Below are 16389 nucleotides of genomic sequence, written 5' to 3' on the forward strand. Positions count from 1 at the left end.
TCATCTGCCATTGCTACAGAAAAACAAAGTGTGTCGCAGATACCGAGTACTCTTCACCTTGAACACCTGCAGTCAAAATGCGCCAGGCAGACTATAACTCCTGTATTTAAATACTATAAAGTTCAACGTTAAGAAATCACTTTATCTGTGTCCTGCTTCTCGCGCGAACATTCGTGAACACCAAAGACGAATGATACAGGATCTACGTGCCATGAATGATATTTACAGAGCTATTTTTCTTCCATAACAAAGAATGGGAATGAATTGTGCAAGAACATTGTTGAAAGTTGATATGTGGTGATATTTGTGATTTATATTGTTTGGCTATAATTTTAATTTTGAATGTTTTTGTTTTTCGTTACTTGATATTTTCATTTTATGTGTATTCATTCCTGCTTGCACTCAAGTGAGTCTGCTCTATTTATAAATAAATTTCCAAAGTGTAACTGTCTACAACGACGCACAATATGGTGAATTCTAGTTCGAGACAAAGTGTTGCTCCTAATTTGCTCTTCAGGCCTATTACGGTATTTCTCACTGTTAGGGTGGTCGCACTTGACTGCAATGGCTGCTTGCACTAATATTATGCTCCAAGTCTTTTCACTATGATTTACAGTTCAAAATATTTGAGGCGAAGATATGTGCAATTTTCACAAACTTTGTCATTGAGCAGTCATAAAAATATAGTGTACCAATCAAATTGGTTTTCCTGCTATGCTCTGATTTGATCTGAAATCACTGTCATGACTTACAGAATCAAGAAAAAGGTGATCTTTAGCACTAGCATTTATGTTCTTTCATTTCTTTGGCATTTTGTAATGACATTTTTGTTTTGAAATGAAAAGCATTACTCAGGTAACTTGTTTTGTTTTCTTGGTGCAGCATTGAGGCATTCCAGCTGTCCAGCAAATGCAGGATGGTGCAGTTACACCAAGAATACCGCCACCACTTAACGACTGTGCATGTGAGACGGATAAACTGTGATCTGAGGTGCACACCAGGATCTATACATGTCAGCATTTACTTGAATTCTATTTATGCCCTCAGAGCTTTTAGCAAATGTTCAAGCTGAAGCAAAACCTGCGCATTCATGCAGGCAAAAATACATTTGAGTGCCCGTCGTACCTCCAGAGCTTCTAACAAAAAGTTAATCTGAAACAACACCTGTGCATCCACACAGGTAAGATGAGATTTCATTGCCAGTTATGCCCTCAGAGCTCCTCCCAAAAGGGTTGTCTGAATCGATACCTGCGTACCCACACAGGCAAGAGACCGTTTGTGCGCCCTTCATGCCTTCAAAGCTTCTGACATAAGAGTACTCTGAACCAACACCTGCGCACCGACACAGGCGAGAGGCCATTTCAGTGGCTTGCATGCCCTCTGAGCTTTTCACAAAGGAGTACTCTGAACAAACGCCTGTACAACCACACGGGCGAGATGCCATTTCAATGCCCTTCGTGCCCTCGGAGCTTCTCGCACAAGTCCACACTGCAGATTCACGTGCGCATCCACACAGGCGAGAGGCCATTTAAGTGCCCTTCATGCCCTAAAAGCTTCTCACAAAAGGTTAATCTGAAGCAACACCTGCACATCCACACTGGTGAGAGGCCATTTCAGTGCCCTTCATGCCCTCAAAGCCTCTCACGAAAGAGTACTCTGAATCAACACCTCCGCACCCACACAGGCGAGATGCCATTTCAATGCCCTTCGTGCCCTCGGAGTTTTGCACGCAAGTACACACTGCAGAATCACGTGCGCATACACACAGGCGAGAGGCCGTTTGAGTGCCCTTCATGCCCTCAGAGCTTCTCACGAAGGAGTTCTCTGAACCGACACTTGTGCACCCACACAGGCGAGATGCCATTTCAGTGCCCTTTATGCCCTCAAAGCTTCTCACAAAAGTCCCCATTGAAGGTTCACTTGAACTTCCACTAAAATGACAGGCTGTTTAGTGCCCTAATGTCCTTAATACTTGTCATGGATGTCTGTGCTCAACCGACGCTCGCTTATCCACACAAGCGCGAGGCCAGTTCAATGCCCTGCATGCCATCAGCAATCCTTACAAAAGTCCTGACTGAAGTATAACCTGTGCATCCACTCGGCGAGAGGCCGTTTCAGTGCTCGTCATGTCCTCAGAGGTTCTTGTGGAAGTTTGTACTGAATTGACACATGCACAATCCACTTAAAAGGAAGCTTTAGCTTGGGCCCTAATAAGATGTGGTCTTTTTATATCTATACATATAAAATGCAGAAACGCTTTTCTGGGATAATTCCTGGACCGATTTTAATGAAATTTGTTACCTTTGAGAGAGAAAGGTAAATTCTAGTGGCTGTTGGAAGCAGAATTTCGATTTAGGGTGCGAATTTATTAGAGAATTTTCAAAAATTCGAAAGTAAAAAAAATAAAGGCACAACGTTTATAAATTAATAGCTCTGCATCTAGAATAGGTGTCGCAGTTCTGTAAACAACATCCATTAGATCATTCAAAGCCGACAAATTCGATATGTCAATTTATATCTTACGTGAATTCGTTACGTTGTGTACGAGGGTACTGCATGATCTGTATTTCCATATGCTCCATTATTTGAGATTCATGTGTAACATATCAATTTTGTCCGCTTTAGATGTAATATTAGATGCAATTCACAGAATTGTGATATCACTTTTCATGGCTGAGTTACCAAGTTGTAAACTTGATAGTTTAGTTTTCTGAAAATTTGCAACTTTTGCCATGGTTTAATAAAACATTGATGACCTAAATAAAAAATTCGAAACCAACAATCACTAGAATTCAAGTTCTTTTAAATGCAACAAACCTAGTCAAATTTGGTGCAGTAGTTGCCGAAAAAAATGGATTCTCCTTTTACATGTATTTCGATAGGAGCACCCGAGCTAAAGCTTCCTCTTAAGCGAGAGGCCATTTCAGTGCCATTTATACACTCGAATTTTGCACATAAATGTGACCTTAATAGGCACCTTGCCACCACAAATGCACGCGAATGGTGCGTTCGACGTTTTGACTGGTCGCAGAGTAAGATGTGAACTTTTTCTATAAGTAGAGCTGAAGCGCGAATTTGACACAGCGAATAGGAAAATCGGACATAGACAAGTGCTTACTTGCAACCATTTAATAAAAGAAATCACAGGTACATATTCACTGGGGTTGCACGAAAAAACAGAAAACATGAAAAGCAAGAAGAAACGAGAAGTGTGCATAACTTGGCACTGATGCGCAGCATGTGCACTTGGGAAAGTCATTTCCTTTGGCAAAAGATACTACGATGTGACGCTTGTACATATACCGTGCGTACTTTGACTACTTTCTGCTTCAAATATTTCTTGTGTGCACTGGCTTGGGCACCTGTACATTACCCAGCTTTCTTGAAAGTCGGATTTGCACTAGCATGCGATGGCAGTTGGCTGCCAGCTGGCAATCAGATGCAGTTTATTTTTTGATGATATTCGCATGTTTGTGCGAGCTCACGCTTAGGCAGTGCCCTTTCTGGCGTATGTACAACTTGCGACATGAGAAGAATACAGTAAACAATGCCGGTTGCACATGGCACATACTGCTGTCTATGCTCGAAAACTTGACTTTTAAAAAAGCTCGGTAAAGTACAGGTTCCCAAGCTAGTGCACATGAGAAATCATTGAAGCAGAAAAATCAAAATGCACGGGGTTCGTTTTTTCATGCATTCTCAGTGTAATATACATATATATGTAATATGTTATTTCACTTAACGTTTGTAGTTAGCGGTTGTCTATGTCTGGTTCCCTGTCCACTGTGTCAATTTCACACCTCAACTCTAGTCATGGATTACCAAAAAGCCTGCTCCCAATCATTGCTGAGCACGTTCTGTTAGAGTCATATTTTTACCGCCTGTAGTACCATACATGTATGAGTCATTTGAGGTCCTTTCATTTTTCATTATTATGATGTTTAAGCTTTTCATTATCTCGCATAAAATCGCCTCTTTCCTGCAGTCAAGTGTTTCACTGCTTATTATAAAATCACTAATGTAAGTTCGTTTAAGTGCAACAAATAAAATTGTGAATGGATATTGTTGACAGTTGAGATTTGAATGCTTGTACTAATAGCATGTAATGTTTAAATTAATTAGCATTTAATTAATGCAGTTATGACATTTTTCTCAGCAATTGAAATTATTGTGAAAGAACTGTTATTCATGTGCTTTTTTGATTCATAGTATGGTTCGACTATGGTTTCACCGATAAGGAACGCACTGGAATTATTTTTTCTGGTAAAGGTCTATGCATACCTTTAAGAACCTTGAAAATTGCCTAATGTTAAAACCTTGTTCTCATGGATGAAAGGACCTTTAATTTTTGTGCATCTTTAACTCTTTGTATGTTGTTTCCTCGGATAATAAAAAGCAATGAGAATGACTGATAATTCGGAAGGAAAGAAATGACATCGATAATGGCAAGTGCACTCTTCGTGTGGTCCTCACACTCCTATTTTCATTTTCTGTCTCCTCCTTGTGTCTTATTCCGACACGCACGCTTCTTCAATAGCATCGCTGTGTCGGGGTAAAAAAAAGACCCTTGCATAACTGTATGATAGATGTAATGTGAAACAAACAAAAGTGGCGTCCTTGTGCTACAGCGTGAACATTTAACGGGCAATTGCCGCGGTCTGGGAGCCACCCCTTCCATTTTAGAGGGGCACATCGCACAGCGCAACCAAGCCCTTGAAAGGAGCATGTTCTACAGCGTGCTGGCAAAAACCCGATCTGAGAAAGCCTGTAGAGATTAAAAACATGCATCTATAAACATTCAAGAGATGGCAGAACTACCTCCGATCTTGCCAACTTCGTGTTGCTGCTCACGTCTGACTTGAGAGTGTAGATCGTATGTGTATGTCAGTGACATGGTGGGACAGAAATACAGAAATGTACCGGTGATTTAATGACACTGAAAAGATCAAAAATACCTAAAATGTCAATTGCTGAACTATAGCTTCGAACGGGTACCTTGAGTTGTCAAGGTGTGCAAGTTTTTGATGCCACCACTGACCGTGAGCTCCTACTCCAAAGCCATAATCTGGGCCAGGATGATAGATGGAATGATTAAGAGTTAGAAGCTGCAAACGTTGGCGTTAGATGCCTTTGTCAATTCTTGGCCGACTGGTCTTGTCAGTTAGGCCGAGAGCTCCTTGCCGAGGCTACAGGTGAACCTCGGCCGACTTTCTTGCAGAACCTTTAAAATCGTATATATGGTGTGAATAATGCTTCCAACTTAAAAAAAATTGTGGGTCCCTGAAGAGGGGTTGCATCGAAGAACTTCAAAAGTAGAGAACACTCCTACTTTGCACCATGAAATCTGTCTTTGCCATAGCAAGACGTATTAAGAGTGCCGTTGATCGCGACTGCAAAGCCAGAAAACACGCATCGAGGACATGCTGGTTGAAATTCACTCAAACAAAAATTGCAAAACTCGCCGCATTGTAAATTTAATCTTTGTTCAGGCAGTGAAAATTACACTGCGCTGCAGCCTATGCATTATTGGAGGTGTCGACTTGAATATAGATATGATAAATGAGAAAGAGACAGTCATTCTAGATGCCCTGCTTGACCAAGTGGTCGCTGTAGTTGGGTGCATAACAATAAAAATCGCAAGCAAAGGTGATAAAAACCCGCCATCTAGTCCTCACCTTAACCGAATGTGTTTGCATATTATATAAGAAAGTCCCTGTAGCTTTCCTCGGCTGTCGAGTCAGGCCCATCATTTTGAACACAAGAAGATGATTCAAAAGTCAACAACATGGGCATAGCTCCCATTCCTACCATGGAAAACTTGCATGTGCAAAGTGCTGAGAGAGAGCGACAAAACTTGTCCGTGGTGGGTGGAGCCTTCAGTCCTGGGCCCCAGCCACGGTTGCAGCACTTTCGTCTTTGGCAATTACCTTTCGCTGATCCTCAAGTGCTGAAAATATGAATACAACTTGGACAACTGTGCAAATGCATTCACAGAGTGCTGTACCCGCAGCGGTCCATATGAAGCCTAATCTGGATATATAACAGAAAAAAGAGAGAGAGAGAACGTAATCTAGCTTGAAGTTCAAGAAAACATAATTCCTGACAGTGTATAGAAGACATGCATCATTTGCAGTTGTGAACTATAGCAATGCAGCTCACTGGTGCTGGTGTGCGCTATCTCGAGTCGATGGGAGATGTCAGTATGGCCTTGATGACCCGGCGCAGTCCTCCACCTCCTAGAGCAACGCTCTACGTACGTACACTTATGTATGGCATGGAACAGGAAATATTTAACAGAAACGGTGCCAGAAAGACAGCCATCTTCTCCGGCTCCCAACTCCTCTAGTGCTCCTCCCAAGCCCATGGAGGTAGGCTTTCTTCACTCCTGGGAGCAGTGGTGGGAAGGTCAAGATTAGCTAATTTAATTTAATTTTAGTTTAATCTCACCTAGGCATACTTGCACTCTTAGGCAACCAAGCAGAGGGACGGCCCCACGGATGAACTTCAGCTTGTCTGTTGGCATCAGCCAGGGTAGCGAACGCTGGTTGAGTTTATGTGTCTTCCGAGATGATGGAGACCGGTGGAACCAGAGTGTAACTATCTGCAGTGATGCTCTATTCACCTTTAAGGTTACTGTGATAAGGTTACAAGTTACTTGGTTTGATTGTTACCTGGTCCGAGATTGTTCACCTGACCTGACTGGTTTCTTGCCTTGTCAGTGTTTGAAAGACAGCAGCTCGCTAGGTACGTCACCTTTCCACACTTGTAGCACCTTGTGTTTTATATTTTTGCAATTGGGTGGTTTGTGGTCATCCCCCGCTGCGCTCGTTTGCTCGCTTACGCCGGCACTCACCAAAGGAACAGGTGGCTAAAAGCTGCACTCTAGGATGCACTGTTTAGGGTTCTGATTATAGAGTTTGTGAAGTGTACATAAACGAGAAGCACGACACTGCACACCACGGTCAGGAAGGATGAATGTTTTCTTTAGCAATGTAATACTAGCTGTCCGCGAATAATTTGAAATTATAAAATGTGTTGAATGGTTTTGAACTTTTTCAACAGCAGTGGAAAGCAAGTTAGTATGCAGATATCCAACAGGTCAGGCGTACTCATGTTTGGAATGCACAAGGGTTTTCTACAATAACAATTTTATCGACACAAGGGCAAGGTAATGTTGCAATGGCGAAAACCAAGAGTACTGTTGGCATAGTAATGTGACTGATATGCGTTTGCCAGGAAAAGTCGTTAAGAATGTCCACACCTCGATATTTACACATACTCACGAAAGTTAAGGGGCTGCCAATAAAGAAATAAGTAAACGTTTCAGGGGGCCATGAAAGTTACATTTCTAACTCTCATGGCCATGTATTTATTAGTATTTCATTTTATTAACCAAGGATCACACCGAGAGGAAATGTTTTTAAAGTAGGACTGAAAGATACTTGTTTAGGTAGGGCTTGCAAGTTTTTTCTTTAAATGACGCAATTGTCTGCGAAAAGTCTCACGCATGAAGTAATATTTATTGATTTATCAATATAAATAAGGAAGAGAAGAGGACCCAGCACGGTACCTTGAACACCACTCGCGAGTGAACTTTATATCGAAAAAGCCTTCAATGAAGGGAAAAACTTGCAACACAAAGACCTTGAATGCCAAATACAAATATAAATTCACAGTAGGCAAGCGCCAGGCACCATTAAAAATTTTAAAGGATGGTGCTTGGCCCAGAAGGAATGCACAATGTCGTCAACGATGCTCCCAGACAACACTCTTACTATACTCCTGGAACTCTAAAAAAATGTAGACCTCTGAGCAATTTCATGAGTGCTGGAATAGAGTAATAATTGTTTCCATTCTGAAATAAAGCATAAACAAAACCTGCCATCTAGCCACCAACCAGTAGCACTGGAAGCTTTGTCTGCAAACTGCTCGATTGACGTTTAACTCCTTTCATACGAAAGAGGAGCACAGCTCGTAAAGGGTTTACTTGCAGATGATACGGAGAATGACTTCAGCTCTTCCAGAAATGCTTGGCCTGAGAATGGAGTCCTGGAGATGGCTCTGGCTCGTTCATTGCACTGCAGTTCTAGGAAAGAACGTTTGACGGCGTGCGGCAACCAGCAAACATTTGTTGTTGCACCGGATATGCTCAACGTCAAAATGACATCCCCCGCAGGAAGCGTCGGTTTTGGAGCATGTTGTTTTAATGCAAAAAGAAATGGTAGACTTGCTGTAACTTCTTCCTCAAGTGGAAAGGATTTCATACTGGCCTCAACCGACTCTGTTCAGTCCTGGGTTTTCTGTCTCGGCTCTGATAACAGTAAAGACGGCAGTGTGGACGACGTAAATTGTGCACATGTATGATCAAAACTTGACACCACTATTCGCTGTGCCCCGCTTCATTTACCTTTTACCGGGTCTCCTCAAATTAACCTCCTACTAGATGTTGGAGCTGGTGTGGTGGAGAACTTGCTTCTATTCTTTATCAAAGCTTTCATTGATTTCATTGTTTGCGAAACTAACCACTTTGCGGTACAGTTTCTCTGGTTGCATTCTTACAAGCTAGTATAAGAGCTTGAGAGGTGGTTGGCAGCAAGGAAATGCTGCTTTTTCTTGCACTTGCCATTTTAGAAGGCTTCCTGCAGATTTTGAGGCATTGGACAACTGGCACCTGCTGGAAAAGGAATATTGTGTTACAGTGGGCTAAACAACTAAACAATGCAACTGAATGCTGCATGCGAATCAAACAAGAAACATTGAACTATTACATGAGAAGCCAGCAAGAAGTATTCACTGCGTCAGGCATAGGATTCAGCCATGTCCCACTAGTTCTCGCACAAATAAAAAATTTCTGTGAGCTATAAGCACTCGCACTCGTCAATGGGGCGCAGTACACACGCGCTTGACAGTTGCGTGCATATTTGGCCTGGAAAACAAAACAACACTTGAAAGGTACTTACCGACATTCCATTCTCTTTTAACATGTTAGTCCACCATAACTGTTTTCAGCTTCCTAAAGCAAACTTCTCTCGCCAAAATTCGAACACCATAAACACTGTAAAGGGCTTTATTAGAGTTCGGAGCAGCACAGCGGTGACAATCAAAACGAGACACGGTTTTCAAGCACGAGCGCCGCTGCCGAGCCAAAGCGCTGGACCCACTAGTGTTTGGTCGCACTAGAGCTGGACCCACTAGCGTCTCTCTTCGCAACAATTACCCCGGGAGTGATAAGGGAGCCAGTCCGGCAACCTAGCAGCTCGTCAGGATGACAGAATCGTAGTATAGCTTGAGGCGGTCGACATGGAGAATGTCTCATCCACGACGGCGCTGGTCCGAAGACGGTTCAACTGGTTCGATGACGTAATTCACGGGAAATGTGCGTCCGTGAAGCGGTAAGGGCCTTTCATACTTCGGGAGTAGTTTCGATGAGAAGCCAGGTGGTGAACGGGACAGAGAGCCACACAAGTGCGCCAGGAAGTAAGGTGACCCCGAAAGTGGAATCACCGCGAGTGCTCTTCTGGCGCTCTTGGTTGTTGGAAGTAAAGGCACGTGCGAGGTCGCAGCATTCTTCAGCATGCCTTGCTGTGGCAGAAATAGGCGAGCCCTCGAATGCATCTGGCCGGTAAGGTAAAATTGTTGGATGGTGTGAGACGGTTGCCGACCGTACAGCAAGAAAACGGGCAAAAAGCCGGTGGTGCTCTGAGTAGCGGTGTTGTACGCGTAAGTGACGAAGGGCAGAATGGCATCCCAGTTCGTGTGGTCAGAGGCGACATACATTGAAAGCATGTCGCCGAGCGTGCGGTTGAAGCGTTCTCTGAGGCCATTGGTTTGGGGGTGGTAAGCCGTAGTTGTGTGGTGAATAATGTGGCACTTTTTAAGAATGGCTTCAACCACTTGCGACAGGAAGACACGTCTGCGATCACTGAGCGATTCCTGGGCTGGACCATGCCGCAGGATGGATCGGCAAGCAGAGCAACATTGTGCGCTGTATTTGCTGAGAGAGCGGCGGTTTCGGCGTGTCTTGTGAGGTGATCTACAGCTACTATGGCCCAGCGGTTGCTAGCCAACGTCAAGGGAAGTGGCCCATACAAATCAATTCCAAAGTGCCCAAACGGCCGGGTAGGGCAGGGTAGAGGCTGCAGACCAGCTGGCGACAGCTGGGGTGAAGATTTCCGGCAGTGGCAGTCGGGGCATGAGCGACTCAACTTTTCAACATAGTTGTACATTCTTCACCAGTAGTAGCGTTGTCGGAGGCGCTGGTAGGTTTTGAAAGTGCTGATTTGCAGCGCGGCAGGTGATGATACTGGGTTACGTCGTTTCCAAGGATGGAATTCTCCCTGATCCAGCCAAGCTTCGTGCCGTCACCGAATTCCTTAAACCTACGTCCATCAAAGAACTGCGAAGTTTTGTAGGTTTCTGTTCCTACTTCCGATGCTTCATTCGAAATTTCGTTGCCATTATATCACCTCTGACGAAGCTCCTTGGAAGCAACAGACCCCGTCATTCCTGGTCCATTCCATTCCTGGTCCGACGGCCCCTACAGAGGTACACACAGAGGCCAGCGGTGTTGGCCTCGGCGCTGTCCTTGCGTAGCGCAAACCTGGCTTTCCTAATATGTCGTGGCCTATGCCAGTCGCACCCTTACGAAAGCCGCGACGGATTACTGTGTCACGGAAAACGAATGTCTGGCGATCATCTGGGCTCTTACTAAGTTCCGGCATTATTTGTATGGCCGCCCATTTGATATCGTCACAGACCACCATGCACTATGTTGGCTGTCATCATTGAAGGATCCTTCAGGTCGTCTCGCCCTTAAACCTACGTCCATCAAAGAACTGCGAAGTTTTGTAGGTTTCTGTTCCTACTTCCGATGCTTCATTCGAAGTTTCGTTGCCATTATATCACCTCTGACGAAGCTCCTTGGAAGCAACAGACCCCGTCATTCCTGGTCCATTCCATTCCTGGTCCGACGGCCCCTACAGAGGTACACACAGAGGCCAGCGGTGTTGGCCTCGGCGCTGTCCTTGCGTAGCGCAAACCTGGCTTTCCTAATATGTCGTGGCCTATGCCAGTCGCACCCTTACGAAAGCCGCGACGGATTACTGTGTCACGGAAAACGAATGTCTGGCGATCATCTGGGCTCTTACTAAGTTCCGGCCTTATTTGTATGGCCGCCCATTTGATATCGTCACAGACCACCATGCACTATGTTGGCTGTCATCATTGAAGGATCCTTCAGGTCGTCTTGCCCGCCAGGCACTTCGCCTGCAGGGCTACGATATCCGCGTGCTGTACCGCAACGGACGCCAACATTCGATGCCGATGCCCTATCACGCTCTCCCTTGCCTTAGGACAATGCCTGCTTCTCACTATCCCAGCTCGCTCTTTCTTCAATTGACCTTGAGACTATCACTTCCGAGCAGTGCCGGACCTACTAGCGTCTGCTCGCCCTGGAGCTAGACCCACTAGCATCTATCTTCGCTACAACATCAATTATTGAAAAACAGAGATAACATCCATAGTACTGTAGTAACTCCTAAATTGAACCAGGGTTATTGAACTTTCTGCTTAGTTTGAAAGTGCTGGAAAGCCTCAGCAAGAATGGACGCAGGAATCGATGGCGGGCCATCGTGCTGCGCAAAGTCGAATACCGAGGTGTGTTTCGTAAGTAGGTCCATCAACACTCGACGCTCGTGGTCACTGAGTGATTTATCAATTATGGAAAGTATCTTCGAGCTCCCGGGGCTCGAGACACTGGTTGCTCCTCCATCGGGTCGCTCTGTAAGTACTGCTACGGATATAATCGAGTCTTCCTGAAACGTGGCAATCTTTAGGCCTTGAGGTAGTAGCACTGCCGCTTCAGTCGAACAGTTTAGCGCCCACAGCCCCGCGCAGCCATTGGTCACTGAGACCACGCAGTGCAGAACTAACACGTTTTTCTTCAGGCAGTTTCGATGTAAAGGTTCCACTGCCGCATCGAACAAGATAGGAGTTGGCGATGAACAGGCGACGGCAATACGCATCGCGGATAAGGCGGGCACAACTGTATCATCAGACACGCAAAACACACTCTCTGGGCAAGCTGCACCTTCAAAGAGCACAGGTGAAGCACCAGTGTCGACACTGAGTTCTCTCGTTCGGCAGTCAACATTGGCACCACACAATTGCAAAAAATCAATCCCCAAAATCACGTCATGCGAGGAGCGAGGAAGAACAGTAAACTCGGCATTAAAAACTCTCCCACCCAAAGACACGTCCACATGACACACACCAACTGGGTATAATGATTCACCACTGACTCCACGGAAACTTGTGCACTGGTCCCAACGAAACATAACCTTGCGTCCCAGAAGGCCTTTAAACCGCACACTCATGACCGAGACAGTTGCTCCCGTGTCGACTAAAGCCATTGTAGACACCCCATCAATCAGTACATGAACCTTATTTTTAAGCATGAAAATAGTTGGAGGCAGTTGAGTCAGCAGCGCACATTGTCCAGCGACCGCACCTCCATCGGCCGTGCTGGCTAGTTTCCCGGCGGGGGCGACACGAAATGGCGCCGAGGCGACGGTGACGTGAATCGCGGCCGTGGGCATGGTGATCGGGAGGCTCGGAAGGCTGGTGGTGGCGTCAAAGTACGGTCGGAGGCAGGGGAGTGATAGCGGTTGCGGGTTCTTGCTTCTCCAACGTAGGTCTCCTGGGCAGTGCGTCGGTCCTCTCGGAAGTGGCTTCCTGAAGTGGAGTCTCCTGGCCACTGAGTATGCAGTGTACGGCCGCTAGGCCGCATAGTCGGCGCTGACGGTCCGTAGTTCGATGCTCGGCGTCGGCTACAGTACCTAGCTATGTGGCCAGGCACGCCGCAGAAGTAACACACTGGCAAACGGCGAACTTCGGGACGCGGATTCAAGTATTCTGCCGAAGACATCGGTTGAGGGTAACGAGGCTCTTCCTCTTGAAAGTCGTAGGTAGCGGCAAGTCTTCGTGGACGAAAGTTGCGTGGGCGTGCATCAAAACGTTGAGGGGGCGAATCATTGCATGGTGGTTCGGTCGTGTCGTAATTCGGTTCGTCCCTGGAGCCGTTAAGATCCGCAACGTTCACCGAGTGGTTCCAGGTAGCTGAAGGGGGTTCCCAAAGAGTGTCTCGGAAAACGGGGAAGCTGCAATGGTGGCGCCGCATAACGTGCCTGTTCTTCATGTCGCTGGAGCTCCTCGCGGACTATCTGGCGGATGGCGGACGAAAGCTCTGGGTGCGGAGGACTCGTCTCAATACTCCCTACGGTCGTTACGTTGGCCAGCCGTCCAAACTTTGGTGTAATTCGGCGAGTCTTCAGCGCCTCGAACGCACGGCAGTGCCGTATCAGTTCTGATACGGTGCTTAAGTTCTCTTTACCAATGAGGAAGTTGTACACGTCTTCTGCTATTCCTTTTAAGAGGTGCCCCACTTTATCTTCCTCTGTCATTTGAGGGTTGACGGTTCGGCACAGCTTCAAAATCTCTTCAATATACGTAGTGCAAGTCTCGCCAGGCACTTGAGCTCTCTGGGCTAATGTGAATTCCGCACGTTTCTTCTTTGTGTCCGAGTCGCCGAAACATTTCTTGATCTCCACAACGAAGCGCGTCCACGTAGTTAGCATGTCCGCGTGGTTGTCGTACCATGCCAACGCCGTGCCGGCCAAGAAGAAAACAACGTTCCTAAGCTGATTGGCAGCATTCCAAATATTGTATTGGCTTACCCTTTTGTAATGGGTTAGCCACTCATCCACATCTTCCTTTGCCTTCGCCGAGAACGTGCGTGGCTCTCGGTAGTGCTGGATAGTGACTGGGCTCGCTGGGGCACTGCTGGTGAGGGTGTGTTGCTCGGTGGCCATGATTGAGCGTGACGGCGAAAGTCCGGCGAGGCGACGGCTTCGGTGTAGTTCTTGTGCTGATGGCTCCGCCGTAGGTTGTGGGGGTTACCCAGCACAGCTCCACCAAATGTTACAGTATGTTCCTATGGAACGAAAACTCCCTTAGTTCGGACATGAAAGCATGCCGCTTCGGTTATTTCGACCCCCCCCCCCCCAATATTACAGCAAGACTGGCAAAATGTTATCAGCTTTAGTTTAAAACTGCATCGTGGAAGTGTTCCTTTCGCCATCTGAGGAACCATGTTGTGTTGCATGCTGTATTAAAGAATATAAATTGCCATTGTAGGGTCATGGAAAGGGGAACGTTGATGTGTATATGTTTGTGATGCCGGCAGCTGTGTTATTGACTCAGAGGCTTATGCTGATGCAGCAGAGTATTTTTTTTTGGTATTCCACTGTGAACACCTAACAGTCCTTGCTGCCACCATTTTGATAATGGTCTGTAATTTTGATGTCTGTCGGCACTATAAACAATACCTAGATGAAGGCAGCTTGCTGTCTAAAGTTCAGCATGGTTTTATGGTAGGCTTGTTTACTGTCACTCAGCTCTTTAGCTCACATCACTCGGGGATCATTCTCAGGAGCCATTCTGTTCTTAATATATGTCAATCACATAGCAAAAGTAGTTGATTCCGATTTGAAATAAAATCTTTTCGTGAATGATTGTGTATTGTACACAGTAGTTAAATCACAGGCCGATAAAACTAGGTTTGCCACTGGTATGAAGAGTGGGAAATGAACTTAAACTTTAATAAGTGCTCTGATATGAACATAAGCAAAAAAAACACAGCTTTACACTTTCCATATTTCATTGGCAATACTACCTAATGATGACTCTACCTATTAGTACCTGCGGAGTAACTCTAATGGTACACGTGAGGTGGAATGAGCATATTGAAAACATTTGCGAAAGCATTGTCAGAACTTTGTGGACCATTGTCAAAAATTGTCTGGAGCTCCTATACAGGTAAAGCAGCTTTCACTATGCTGTCACACCTCGCCTTGAATATGTGTCACCTTTATGGGACCTGTATGCCATCAAAATGTTGATAAATTAGATTGAGTAGAGCAAATAGCAGTTAGATTCATCTGCCATTGCTACAGAAAAACAAAGTGTGTCGCAGATACCGAGTACTCTTCACCTTGAACACCTGCAGTCAAAATGCGCCAGGCAGACTATAACTCCTGTATTTAAATACTATAAAGTTCAACGTTAAGAAATCACTTTATCTGTGTCCTGCTTCTCGCGCGAACATTCGTGAACACCAAAGACGAATGATACAGGATCTACGTGCCATGAATGATATTTACAGAGCTATTTTTCTTCCATAACAAAGAATGGGAATGAATTGTGCAAGAACATTGTTGAAAGTTGATATGTGGTGATATTTGTGATTTATATTGTTTGGCTATAATTTTAATTTTGAATGTTTTTGTTTTTCGTTACTTGATATTTTCATTTTATGTGTATTCATTCCTGCTTGCACTCAAGTGAGTCTGCTCTATTTATAAATAAATTTCCAAAGTGTAACTGTCTACAACGACGCACAATATGGTGAATTCTAGTTCGAGACAAAGTGTTGCTCCTAATTTGCTCTTCAGGCCTATTACGGTATTTCTCACTGTTAGGGTGGTCGCACTTGACTGCGATGGCTGCTTGCACTAATATTATGCTCCAAGTCTTTTCACTATGATTTACAGTTCAAAATATTTGAGGCGAAGATATGTGCAATTTTCACAAACTTTGTCATTGAGCAGTCATAAAAATATAGTGTACCAATCAAAATGGTTTTCCTGCTATGCTCTGATTTGATCTGAAATCACTGTCATGACTTACAGAATCAAGAAAAAGGTGATCTTTAGCACTAGCATTTATGTTCTTTCATTTCTTTGGCATTTTGTAATGACATTTTTGTTTTGAAATGAAAAGCATTACTCAGGTAACTTGTTTTGTTTTCTTGGTGCAGCATTGAGGCATTCCAGCTGTCCAGCAAATGCGGATGGTGCAGTTACACCAAGAATACCGCCACCACTTAACGACTGTGCATGTGAGACGGATAAACTGTGATCTGAGGTGCACACCAGGATCTATACATGTCAGCATTTACTTGAATTCTATTTATGCCCTCAGAGCTTTTAGCAAATGTTCAAGCTGAAGCAAAACCTGCGCATTCATGCAGGCAAAAATACATTTGAGTGCCCGTCGTACCTCCAGAGCTTCTAACAAAAAGTTAATCTGAAACAACACCTGTGCATCCACACAGGTAAGATGAGATTTCATTGCCAGTTATGCCCTCAGAGCTCCTCCCAAAAGGGTTGTCTGAATCGATACCTGCGTACCCACACAGGCAAGAGACCGTTTGTGCGCCCTTCATGCCTTCAAAGCTTCTGACATAAGAGTACTCTGAACCAACACCTGCGCACCGACACAGGCGAGAGGCCATTTCAGTGGCTTGCATGCCCTCTGAGCTTTTCACAAAGG

The 16389-nt window shown here is 45.1% G+C and overlaps 1 protein-coding gene and 1 long non-coding RNA gene across 3 annotated transcripts in view; one reads left to right on the top strand and one right to left on the bottom strand.

The window, feature by feature from the left end:
• The window catches only part of LOC125940359 (zinc finger protein 782-like), a 161315-nt gene that overhangs the window by 71503 nt on the left and 73423 nt on the right, over nucleotides 1–16389 (bottom strand). The gene's annotated exons all lie outside the window — the stretch shown is intronic.
• Nucleotides 1–16389, top strand: part of LOC125940360 (uncharacterized) — a 66783-nt gene that overhangs the window by 38665 nt on the left and 11729 nt on the right. The window lies entirely within an intron of this gene.

Source organism: Dermacentor silvarum, chromosome 9 (assembly GCF_013339745.2).
Source record: "Dermacentor silvarum isolate Dsil-2018 chromosome 9, BIME_Dsil_1.4, whole genome shotgun sequence".
Taxonomy (NCBI): domain Eukaryota; kingdom Metazoa; phylum Arthropoda; class Arachnida; order Ixodida; family Ixodidae; genus Dermacentor; species Dermacentor silvarum.